Source organism: Ursus americanus, chromosome 5 (assembly GCF_024610735.1).
Source record: "Ursus americanus isolate L20-20 chromosome 5, mUrsAme1.1.p, whole genome shotgun sequence".
Lineage (NCBI taxonomy): Eukaryota > Metazoa > Chordata > Mammalia > Carnivora > Ursidae > Ursus > Ursus americanus.
This window is the reverse complement of record NC_142131.1, coordinates 14045005-14057375: the sequence shown is the minus strand read 5'-3', so window position 1 is coordinate 14057375 and position 12371 is coordinate 14045005. Positions and strand designations below refer to the sequence as shown.

Here is a 12371-nt window from a genome sequence, read left to right as displayed (position 1 = left end):
CTTTATTCCCTTTGTGTGATTAGAACACTGTAGGATATGTGAGCATGTAGCAGTTTATCTTAGATGTTTTGGGGCCCTTAGAAGAGTACAGAGAAGCATAATATTTTCTAGTATTATAGGTCTGTCTTTTTCCTTGAATGGGTGCATTTGTTTTGGTTTCAGCTGCACTGTATTTGATTTTAGTCCAACTGGTGTTTCATTGGCTCTGGCCTCTGCACAGTTCTGTTTTCCTTAGAACACTCACCTTTAGTGAGTTTAACTTTTCTCTTTGGAGTCCTTAGTTCTCCAGAGACTCTCTGGCTTCTGGTTTATTTTTTGTTGTTTTAGGGTCTGTGCCTTTACCAAGTTAGATCTTTCCCCCAATTTAACCTTGCTTTTAAAAATAGAAGGTAATGGGGCGCCTGGGTGGCACAGCGGTTAAGCGTCTGCCTTCAGCTCAGGGCGTGATCCTGGCGTTATGGGATCGAGCCCCACATCAGGCTCCTCCGCTATGAGCCTGCTTCTTCCTCTCCCACTCCCCCTGCTTGTGTTCCCTCTCTCGCTGGCTGTCTCTATCTCTGTCAAATAAATAAATAAAATCTTTAAAAAAAAAAAAATAGAAGGTAAGAGTAATACTGTCCTCTAATCTTTCTTAACTTCAGTTTAGGTTTGTGAGAGAGAAGTAAGCCTTTTTGATAATGATTTGAGTAGCTGTTTTCCCAAATCACCCAAAAGTGATACTTATGTAATACCTTTCTGGATGCATAAAAGAGAAATTAATTCATTTAATCCAAAGGATGCCTTTGATCATTAGGGCTTAATTCATTTGCAGGACTCCAGTGTAGAAGGACACTAAGGCTTGCTTTGAATATACACCAAACAAATGAAGGGGCAGGATGACTGACATTCTTTCAGTGCCTACATCACAGTAGGGAATGCACAAGGACTTTTAAAAATATTCTCTCATTTAATATGAGATGACTTGAAAAGCTGGCCCACTGAAAATGCTTCTATCAGGCCTGTCCTTATCTTAAAAAAAAAAAAAAAAAAAAAAAGAAGGCTTGTGGGAGACCCAGGCTCATTTGAGTGTGTTTGATTCCTCTTGCAGCTGGAATGATAAAACAAAGACCCTAGTAACTTTAATACCCCAGTTATATCAGTGGATAGATCATCTAGACAGAAAATCAATAAAGAGACATCAGCCTAAAATGAACATTAGACCAGGTGGACTTAATAGATGCATATAGAACATTCCATCCAAAAGCAACAGAATACAGATTCTTCTCAAGGGCAAGTGGAACATTCTCCAGGATAGATCATATGTTAGACCATAAAACAAGCCTCATATTTAGAAGACTTAAGTCATATCAAGCATCTTTTCACAATGATATGGAACTAGAAATCAGTTACAAAAAGAAAACTGAAATAATCACAAATATGTGGAGATTAAAAAACATAATACTGAACAACCAATGGGTGAACAAAGAAGTCAAAAATATCTTAAGATACACGAAAATGGAAATACAACTTACCAGAATCTATGGGATGCAGCAAAAGCAGTTCTGTGAGGGAAGTTCATAGCAATACAGGCCTAGCTCAAGAACCAAGAGCAATCTCAAGTAAACAATGTAACTTTATGCTTCATGGAACTAGAAAAAGAAGATGAAACAAAGCCCAAAGTTAGTAGAAGGAAGGAAATAACAAAGATTAGAGTGGAAATACATGAAATAGGAATTAAAAGATAATATCAAAAGATCAATGAAACTAAGAACTGGTTCTTTGAAAAGATAAACAAAATTGACAAACTTTTAGGTAGCTGCACCAAGAAAAAAAGAGAGGGCTCAAATAAATAAAACACTAAATGAGAGAGAAGTTACAACTGATACCACAGAAATACAAAGGATTATAAGATTACTGTGAATAATTATATGCCAACAAATTGGACAACCTAGAAAAAATGGATATATTTCTAGAAATATATGATCAATACATTAATGAAAGAAGTTAAAGAATACACACAAATAAATGGAAAGATAGTCCATGCTTATGGATTGGAAGAATTAATATTGTTAAGATGTCCACACTATTCAAAGCAATCCACAGATTGAGTGCAATTCCTATAAAAATCCTGGTGGCATTTTTCACAGAAATAGAACAAACTTTCTTAAAATTTGTATGGAATTAGAAAAGACTCCAAATAGCCAAAGCAATCTTGAGAAAGAAGAGCAAAGCTGGAGACATCACATTTTCTGGTTTCAAACTATATTACAAAGCTATAGTAATCAAAATAGTCTGTTAATTACTGTAGCTTTGTAATATAGTAGATATATGAAAATGTAATTTGGTGCAGCCACTATTGAAAACAGTGCAATATATTATTTTGGATTTCAGAGATTTAGTGCAGTTTCAACATATAATCAAGTGTCATGTAGTTCACCACCTCACATTTTATTTTCAAAAGACAGAGGCTGAAAATTGGATTCCTTCTTCTCTCCAAAAAAGGAAGTTGATGGCAATGTGGATCTATCTTTAGAGCAATCTGTTGGTGCTTCAGCAGAATCTACCCTGTTGGTAAAGTGTAAAGTAGTTGTTTCTTTTTTTTTTTTAACTAAATGTCATTCCACTGTCTCCACAATAATAAAAAAATCAAAAACTTTGCTTACTCACAAAACTTCACTTATTAGATTCGACTCACGTATATGATCAACTCTTAATTACTATAGGGCAAATACATTGGGAAATGAAAAGCCCCCTCAAATTGGTTAGTATTGTAATAGTATATTCCTCCAAATTTAGTACAATTTCCACAAAATTCTATGTCAGAGAAGTTTGAATGTTGCAGCCCTAGCTTAAAGGCACATTATTAAAGAATCTCTGCAAAACAATATAACTTCATTGAGTTCCAAATAACTTTAAGATATTAATAGGGTTCTTGCTGCCAATGTGGCCACTTGTCTCTTTCTGTTTAATTAATGCTTCCTATTGAGAATCCATGGAATTCAGGATTATGGAGAAATCCTGATCAGAAAAGGTTTAGGAGGAAGGAAAAGTTACTCCTGTGTCTGAGAAATAATAGTTTAGTTTCACTCAGAAAAGTGAAAAATGCACCCAAGTCTCAAGTGCCTATAATTGTGTCTATAATCTCTTAATGGTTTCCAGTTGAAAAATTATTTCCATATTGTATCAAGTTCAAAAGTCCTCAAAACCTTGGCATCTTACTTGATTAATGTTACTCAGCCATAAAAAGGGATGAGATCGTACCATTTGCGACATGGATGGACCTAGAGTGTATTATCTAAGTGAAATCAGTCAGACTGAAAAAGACAAATACCATATGATTTAACTTACATATGGAATCTAAAAAAACAAATGAATAAACAAATAAAAAGCAGAATGACGGCTGCCAGTGGGAAGGTGGGGGGGCTGGGCAAAATGGGTGAAGGGAAGTGGGAGATACAGCTTCCAGTTATGGATGAATCAGTCACAGGAATAAAACATACAGCATAAGTAATATAGTTAATGAAGACTATACTTTCAGGGATCATTTCTATAGTTTGTTACTAGGAATATAGTTAATGATATTGTAGTAGCATTGTATAGTGACAGATAGTAGCTACACTTGTGGTACATGATGTATAAACCTGTAGAATCACTATATTGTACACCTGAAACTAATGTAATATTATGTGGCAACTATATTCAAATAAAATAATTAAAAACCAAAACATAACAAACAAAACAAAACTCAGAACAGAATGGTGGTTGCAGGGGGGGAATGCTGGGGGGGGGGGCGAGTGAAATGGGTGAAGGGGGCATCAAAAGTTACAAATTTCCAGCTACAAAGTTAAATAAGTCATGGGTATGTAATGTACAGCATGGTGTCTGTAGTGAATAATATTGTAGTGCATATTTGAAATTTCCAAGAGAGTAAATCTTGAAATCTTTCTTTCCCATCACAAGAGAAAAACTTTTTTTGCTAACTTTGTAAGGTGACAGATGGTAGGTAGCTAGACTTCTTTTGTGGTGATCATTTCACTGTGTATACAAGTATTGGATTATTATGTTGTACACCTGAAACTAATATATTTTATGTCAATTATACCTCAATTAAGAAATGAAAAACCAAAAGCCAAAACAAAATTCAGAAACCTTGAGACCATTTAGCTGCCTAATGTAGCAATTGTGTCCATTTGTACTGTTCTTTATCCTTAATAACCTAGAGTTTCTAACTTATTATAGGTGTACAATAAATTCTTTTTAGTAAAAGCATAATGTAATCTAATGATTTTTAATCCCCTTTAAGATAGTTTTATATACTTCCACTTAAAATTTGTAGAGATTTTGAACAGGTTATGAGTCTGGTTATGATCTCACTGATCTTCACTGAAGTGAATAAAGATCCAGAGAATACTGAATGGAGTGTATGTGAGTGGATTTGTTTTGTGAATTTATGAGTGAAAGAGGCAACTATCAACAGGAACACATGTTGTTTGCTCTAGGTCTGTTGTGAGAAACTGGGGTGTCCTTGTTCCCAGGCCTCTGGCTGACTCTGCAGCAGATGAGATGAAGCTGAAATTATAACAGGACATGCTCCCTATCAGGAGCTGTCATGAGTCACTCCTTTCACTGGGAAGAAACTGTTCACAGTAATATGAAGACCTTGATGCAAGAGTGGTCATCACTGGCACTGGAATGCATGAAATAAAGAACTTGGTACCTTTCTAGTCCTGTTTGAATATAATTAGGTTTAGAATGAGATCAGAGATGTTTTTCTACATTATATGTTCTAAGAACAATGTGACTTCAGTGACAGGGACTCTGGTGAAAACCTGAATCATTTAGAAAATGTACTATCGCTTTGACAAGCATAAAAATTTATACAATTATAAATACTACACAGCTGTTTCTAAAAAGTATTAAGTATAATAGTATCGTCCTGATTACCTTTGTTTTTCCCCCAGAATATGGTATCGCATGACATCACTTAAAATTAATTGTGCTTTGTTGAAATCAGTATGCCAACCCTCTTACATTACATACAATGCTATTTTATCATGAATAAATATACCAAACAAGGAAACAAGCATATATTTTGAAAATGAAAGAAAGAAGTTGAAGTGTTGACAGGGGTGAATGGAGGTAGGGGGCGAGAACACAGGAGGCAGAAACACAGGATAATGGTGAAATTCTAAGCCCTTGTGGAAAAAAAAATCTTGAGTTCTCATTCTCCTCATGTTATAGAACTGAGGGTTGAAAGATGTATTACCTAGATTTCAGGAATTAGGGAACCTCTAGCTGATGTCTGGGTGCCATTAGTCAGCATGTCAAGTTATGTTCCCAATATTGTACCAACTTCTCTCTCACTCACCATTCAAATTCCACTATACATCCAATCACTTATACCAAAGCCCAGGAATAATTCTTTTTTTTTTTTTTAAGATTTATTTATTTGAGAGTATGTGTGAGCAGGGGGAGGGACAGAAGGAGAGGGAGAATATCCTTAAGCAGACTCCGTGCTGAGCAGGGAGCCCTGTGCGGGGCTCAATCCCATGACCCTGAGATCATGACATGAGCTGAAATCAAGAGTTGGATGCTTAACTGACTGAGCCACCCAGGCACTCCAGCCTAGGAAGTCATTCGTGACTGTGCTTTTCCTCTTACCTTCCATAACCAACCCAAAAGCAATTCAGTAGTTCTATTTCTTTTTTTATAAAGATTTTGTTTATTTATTTGAGAGAGAATGAAAGCGAAGGAGATCACAGAGGGAGAGGAAGAAGCAGACTTGCCCCTGAGTAGAGTCCGATGTGGGGCTCAAAATCCCAGGACCCCGAGATCATGACCTGAGCTGAAGGCAGATGCCTAACCAATTGAGTCACCCAGGCACCCTTGTAGTTCTATTTCTAAAATAAACTTTGAAAATATTTACTTGTTTCCTATATCACTACTATTCCTGATCCTGGAACACCATCATCTCTTTTCTGGACAAGTACAAAAGAATTGTGATCTCCTTCCAACCACCCTTTTCCCACTCTTGCCATGCTCCTCTCCTTCCATAGCAGAGCGGTATATGAAAATAGTAAATAAAATCAATCTCTTCTCTGTTAAAAATCCTCTAGTGAGTTCCATATCTCTGAGGATAGAATCCATACCCCTGCAGTGCTGGGGAGAAGCTGGCCCCTCACCCAGTACCACCTGCTCTCAGTAGTCTCCCACCACACTGCCTGCCTATGCCCAACAGGTGCCAAGATGTTTCCTGCCTTAGGGTTTTTGTTCTCGCTACTTCTGCACATGTATTTCTCCTTCTCATTCCATCCCCATCTTGTCATCCTTCCATGTCAGTTCAAATATTCCTCCTTGTGGAGGTCTTCCCTTTCTATTCTTTTGAAAATTGTCCCCATTTGCCATATTGCTTTATTTTTTCATAGCACTTGTTATGATCTATAGCTTATTTATGTGCTATCTCTCTTCCTACCAGAGACAGGAACCTGTGACTTTTTTTTTTTTGTATTCCCATTGCCATTTTACAGTAAACACTCCATAAATATTGGTTAATTTAGATGTCCTCCTGTGCCTTTGGGAACCACTGGCTTACCACCTTTCTCTTCCTATGGTTCAGAGAGATCCATGGGCCTATCCCATATTTCGACTTTCATTTAGGTCTTTTCTGCTTCCCATCAAACAAACCTCCTAAAAATTGAGCCATGTAAATAGACCTCTGGTAGGGTAAGGAACAAACCCTCTGGTTGCCATCAGGGTCCAGCCATGACTGAATCCCAGTAGGCACACAGATTGGGCAGAAATGGGCTCTTGATGTATTTGTCCTTAAAGTCAGTGCCAGATATTCATTCTTCATCTCCAAAGTTAAGTGACTTTTTGAAGATATGGTACATAACTTAAAGAGTTCTGAGAAGGAAAACTAAGACTATATTGCCCTTCCTGAAATCAGTTTTAATCAGAGAGAAGTTAGAAGAACTTTGCAGTTTGATTTACATTTCCTTGACTATTAGTGATGTTGAACACCTTTTCATGACTTGTTGGCCATCTGTATTTTTTTTTTTTAGAAAAATATCTGTCCACGTTCTTTGTCCATTTTTTAATTGGGTTGTATGTTTTGTTGCTGTTGAGTTGTGTAAGTTCCTGTTATATTTTGAATATTAGCCTATTACCAGATATGTGGTTTGCAAATACTTTCTCCTATTCCATAGGTAGCCTTTTCATTTTGTTGCTGGTTTCTTTTGCTGTGCAGAAACGTTTTAGTTAAACGTAGTCCCACTTGCTTATTTGTGATTTTGATTCCTTTGCTTATGGTATCAAATCCAAAAAATTATTGGTAAGAACCATGTCAAGGAGTTTACTCTCTATGTTTTCTTCTAGGTGTTTTATGATTTCAGGTCTAATGCTCAAGTCTTGAGTAAATTGTTGTGTATGGTGTAAGATAGAGGTCCAGTTTGATTCTTTTGCATGTGACTATCCAGTTTTCCCAACACCATTATTTTGAAGAGACTATCCATTTTCCATTGTATATTCTTGATCCCTTTGTTCTAAATTAATTGACCTATTTCTGGTCTCTCTATTCTGTTTTATTGATCTATGTGTCTGTTCTTATGTCAATACCACACTGTTTTGATTACTATAGCTTTGTAATATAGTTTGAAATCAGGAAGTGTGATGCCTCCCGCTTTGTTTTCCTTTCATAAGATTACTTTGGCTATTTGGGGTCTTTTGTGGTTCCATAAAGATTTTAGGACTGTTGTTTCCATTTCTGTGAAAAATATCTTTGAAATTTTGACAGGGATTGCATTGATTCTATAGATTGCTTTGGTTAGTAGAGACATTTTAATAATATTAACTCTTCCAATCCATGAGCATGGGATATCTTTCCATTTATTTGCTTCTTCTTTAATTTCTTTCATCAGTGTCTTATAGTTTTAAGTATATAGGTCTTTCTTCTTGTAGTTAAATTTATTCTTATGTATTTTATTTTTCCTGAAGCAGTTGTAAATTGGAATGTTTTCTTATTTCTCCTTCTGTTAGTTCAATGTTGGTGTATAAAAACATGATTAGTTTTTGTATATTGCTTTTGTGTCCTGCAATGTTACTGAATTCATTGATTAGTTCTGAAAGGTTTTTTTGGGGGGCGGTTGTCTTCAGAGTTTTCTATATATAATATCATCTACAAATAGAGACAGAGACAGTTTTACTGCTTTCTTTCCATTTGAATGCATTTTCTTTCTTTTTCTTGCCTAACTGCTCTGCCTAGGACTTCCAGTACTATGTTGAATGAAAATGGCAAGAGTGGGCATCCCTGCTTTGTTCCAGATCTTAGAGGAAAAGCATTTAGCTTTTCATCAGTGGGTATAATATTAGCCATGGGCTTGTTATATGTAATCTTTACTGTGTTGAAGTATGTTCCCTTCATGCCCACTTTGTTAAGAGTGTTTATCATAGGGGCGCCTGGGTGGCACAGCGGTTAAGCGTCTGCCTTCGGCTCAGGGTGTGATCCCGGCGTTGTGGGATTGAGCCCCACATCAGGCTCCTCCGCTATGAGCCTGCTTCTCCCTCTCCCACTCCCCCTGCTTGTGTTCCCTCTCTCGCTGGCTGTCTCTATCTCTGTCGAATAAATAAATAAAATCTTAAAAAAAAAAAGAGTGTTTATCATAAATGGATGTTGAATGTTCTCAAATGCTTTTATTCAGCTATTGAGATGATCATATGATTTTTATCCTTCATTTTGTTAATGAACTGCATCATTTAATTGATTTACAGTTGTTGAACCATCCTTACATCCCTGGAATAAATCCCACTTAATCATGGTGTATGATTTTTTTAATGTACTATTGAGTTTGTTTGCTAATATTTTGTTAAGATTTTTTTTATCTGCCTTTCTATCCTCATCTTGTCCCACTCTCACTCTTTTTTTAATTGAAGTATAATTGACATACAGTTTTACATTAGTTTCAGTGTACAACATAGCAATAAGACAGTTCTATATGTTACAATATATTCGGCATGATAAGTGTAGTTACCATCTTATCAGCACACAAACATTATTAAAATATTATTGACTGTATTCCCTATGTGGTACTTTTTATCCCCATGAATTATTTATTTCATAACTGGAAGTTTGTACCTTTTAATCCCCTTTACCTATTTTGCCCCTCCCATAGCCCCATCCCCTTTACAACTACCAGTTTTTCCCTGTATTTATGATTCTGTTTCTTTATTTTGTTTTTTAGATTCCACATATGAGTGATATCATATGGTATTTGTCTTTGTCTGACTTATTTCACTTCTCATAATACCCTCTAGGTTTATTTTGCCTGAGAATTATTACATCTATATTCATCAGGGATATTGGTCTACAGTGTTCTTTTCTTGTACATTCCTTGTCTGGCTTTGGTATCAGTGTAATGTTGGCCTCATTAATGAGTTTGGAAGTTTTCTATTTTTTTTTTGGAAGAGATTCAGAGTATTTGTATGAGTTCTTTTAAAAATATTTGGTAGAATTCACTAGTGAAGGCATTGGTCCTGATTTTTCTTGTTGGGAGGTTTTTGACTACTGAGTCAATATCCTTACTAGTAATTGGTCTATTCAGATTTTCTATTTCTTCATGTTTCAGTATTGGTAGGTTGTATCATTTTCAGGATATAGCCATTTCTTCTGGGTTGTCCAATTTGTTGGTGTATATTTGTTTACAGTAGTGTCTTATGATTCTTTGTATTCATGTGGTATTAGTTGTAATGTTTTCACTTTGATTTATAATTTTATTTATTTGAGTCCTTTTTTTCTTGCTTAGTCTAGCTAAACATTTGTCTATTTTATCATTTAAAATTTTTTATGTATCCCATAAACTTTGGTATGTTGTATTTCCAATTCATTTGTTTCAAATATTTTTTTGATCTCTTTTGATTTTTTTGTTGACCCATTAGTTATCAGGAGCATGTTGTTAAGCCTCCACATTTGTGAATTTTCCAGTTTTAGCCTTATAACTGATTGATGGTTTCACACTATTGTGGTTGGAAAAGATGCTTGATATGACTTCAACTTTAAATTTATTGAGACTTGTTTTGTGGTCTAACATATGATCTATTCTGGAGAATGTTCCTTGTGCACTTGAGAATAAGGTGTGTTGGAACTGAATGGAATTGACTGGAATATGGAATATTCTTTCCTTCCTTCTTTCTTTCCTTCCTTCCTTCCTTCCTTCCTTCCTTCCTTCCTTCCTTCCTTCCTCTCTCCCCTCCTTTCTCCCTTTCTCTCTCCCTTTCTCTCCCTTTCTTCCTTCCTTCCTTCCTTCCTTCCTTCCTTCCTTCCTTCCTTCCCTCCCTCCTTCCTTCCTTCCTTCCTTCCTTCCTTCCTTCCTTCCTTCCTTCCTTCCGTTCTTTTTTAGAGACAGAGTGTGGGGAGGGCCAGGGGAGAGGGATAGAGAGAATGTCAAGCAGCCTCCATACTCAGCATGAAGCCTGATGCAGTGCTCAATCTCACAACCCTGAGATCATGACCTGAGCCAATAGTAAGAGCTGGTCACTTAACCAACTGAGCCACCCAGGCACCCGTAGAACAATCTGTTTATGTCTGTTAGGTCATCTGGTCTAACATATAATTTAAGTTTAATGTTTCCTTATTGATTTTCTGCCTGGATGATCTATCCAATGTTGAATGTGGGGTATTAAAGTTTCCTGCTGGGTGGCTCAGTCGGTTGAGTGTCTGCCTTCGGCTTGGTCATGATCCCAGAGTCCTGGTATTGAGTCCCATATAGGGCTCCCTGCTCAGTGGGGAGTCTGTTTCTCCCTCTCCCTCTGCCCCTCCCTCCACTCATGCTGTCTCTCTCTTTCTCTCTCTCTCTCTCATTCTCCCTCTCAAATAAATAAAATCTTTTTAACAAAGTTCGTTGCTGTTATTGTATTGTTGTTTCCCTTCAGATCTTTTAATATTTGCTTTATATATTTAGGAACTCCTATTTTGCATGCATAAATATATATATATATTTATATATATATATATGAATGTTATATCCTCTTGATGAATTGACTCCTTTTTTGTTATATAATGACTTCCTTTATCTCTTGTTACATTCTTTGGCTTAGAGTCTATTTTGTCTGGTATCAGTATAGCTACCCCTGAATTCTTCTGATTCCCATTTGCATGGAATGTCTTTTTCTATACCTTCACTTTTAGTCTATGTGTGTTCTTACAATTAAAGTGATTCTCTTGTACATAGCATATAGTCGTTTTTTATCCATTTAGGGACTTGTGTCTTTTGATTGAAGAATTTGGTCCGTTTACATTTGAAGTCATTATCAATAAGTATGGACTTACTATTCCATTTTGTTTGTTGTTTTCTAGCTGTTTTATAATTCTTTGTTCCTTTTTTCATCTCTTGTTCTCTTCTGTGATTCCATGGTTTTCTTTTCTTTTTCTTTTTTTCTATAGTGGTGTGGTTTGATTCCTTTCTCTTTTGTGTATCTACTGTATTTTTTTGCTTTGTGTTTACCATGAGCCTTATATAAAACATCTTATATTTATAGCTCTCTATTTTAAACTAATAATTTAATTTCAAATGTACATAAAAACTCTGTTTTTGCACTGCCCCCACGCGTATTTTATGTTATTGATGTTACAGTTTACATTTCTTACACTGTGTATTCATTAATGAATCATTATAACTATTTTCAATACTGGTATCTTTTAACATTTATACTAAAATTATAAATGATTTACTGCCATTTTAATATTACAATATTCTAATTTTAACTATGTATGTTTACCTTTACTGCTGAGTTTTAGCCTTCCATATTTTCCTGTTACTATTTAATATCCTTCAAATACAGATTTGTTTTTTTATTTGTATTTTCATTTTGATAGTATTCTGAGAAAATTCACTTGAGCATATTTTGGATCCCCTGGAAACCCACTTTATCACAGAGTGCTGTAGTGACCTTTCAGTGCCCTCATTTGCATTTGCGTTTGTGATTAATTCACACCAAATGGAAGCCAAATGATGTTAGTTTCCCTACTGTGGAAGAAGAGGTTTGGCAGTAGTTTAAAGGGAGTTGTATTCCTCAACCTTTGTTTCCAAATATTTGTTGCCTACATTAGTCCTTTGAGATAAACTATCCCAGACCCTGACTTTCTTGGGGTCTCAGTGGCGGTACTGAGGGGTCTTTGGAAAAGTGCATCGGGGAAATAGAGGGAAAATTCTGCCCCCCCCCCCTCATTCCCCATGTCCCTGCCTTGTCTTCAACAAAACAGCTCTTCTTTTCTGTTTTGTACATCAGTCTCCTTTGTAATAAGCTTGGTGACCAATGGGTTCATTATCTCAAAACAAGTTTTTAACTACTGGCCTAGATCACTACAGTTATAGATTAGAATTTAAAATATTATAAAAATG

General features: G+C 35.9%; 1 long non-coding RNA gene and 1 pseudogene across 6 annotated transcripts in view; both read left to right on the top strand.

Moving 5' to 3' along the window:
- The window catches only part of LOC148110039 (uncharacterized), a 322676-nt gene that overhangs the window by 173845 nt on the left and 136460 nt on the right, over window positions 1–12371 (top strand). The window lies entirely within an intron of this gene.
- Window positions 3502–3576, top strand: LOC148110040 (small nucleolar RNA U3; annotated as a pseudogene).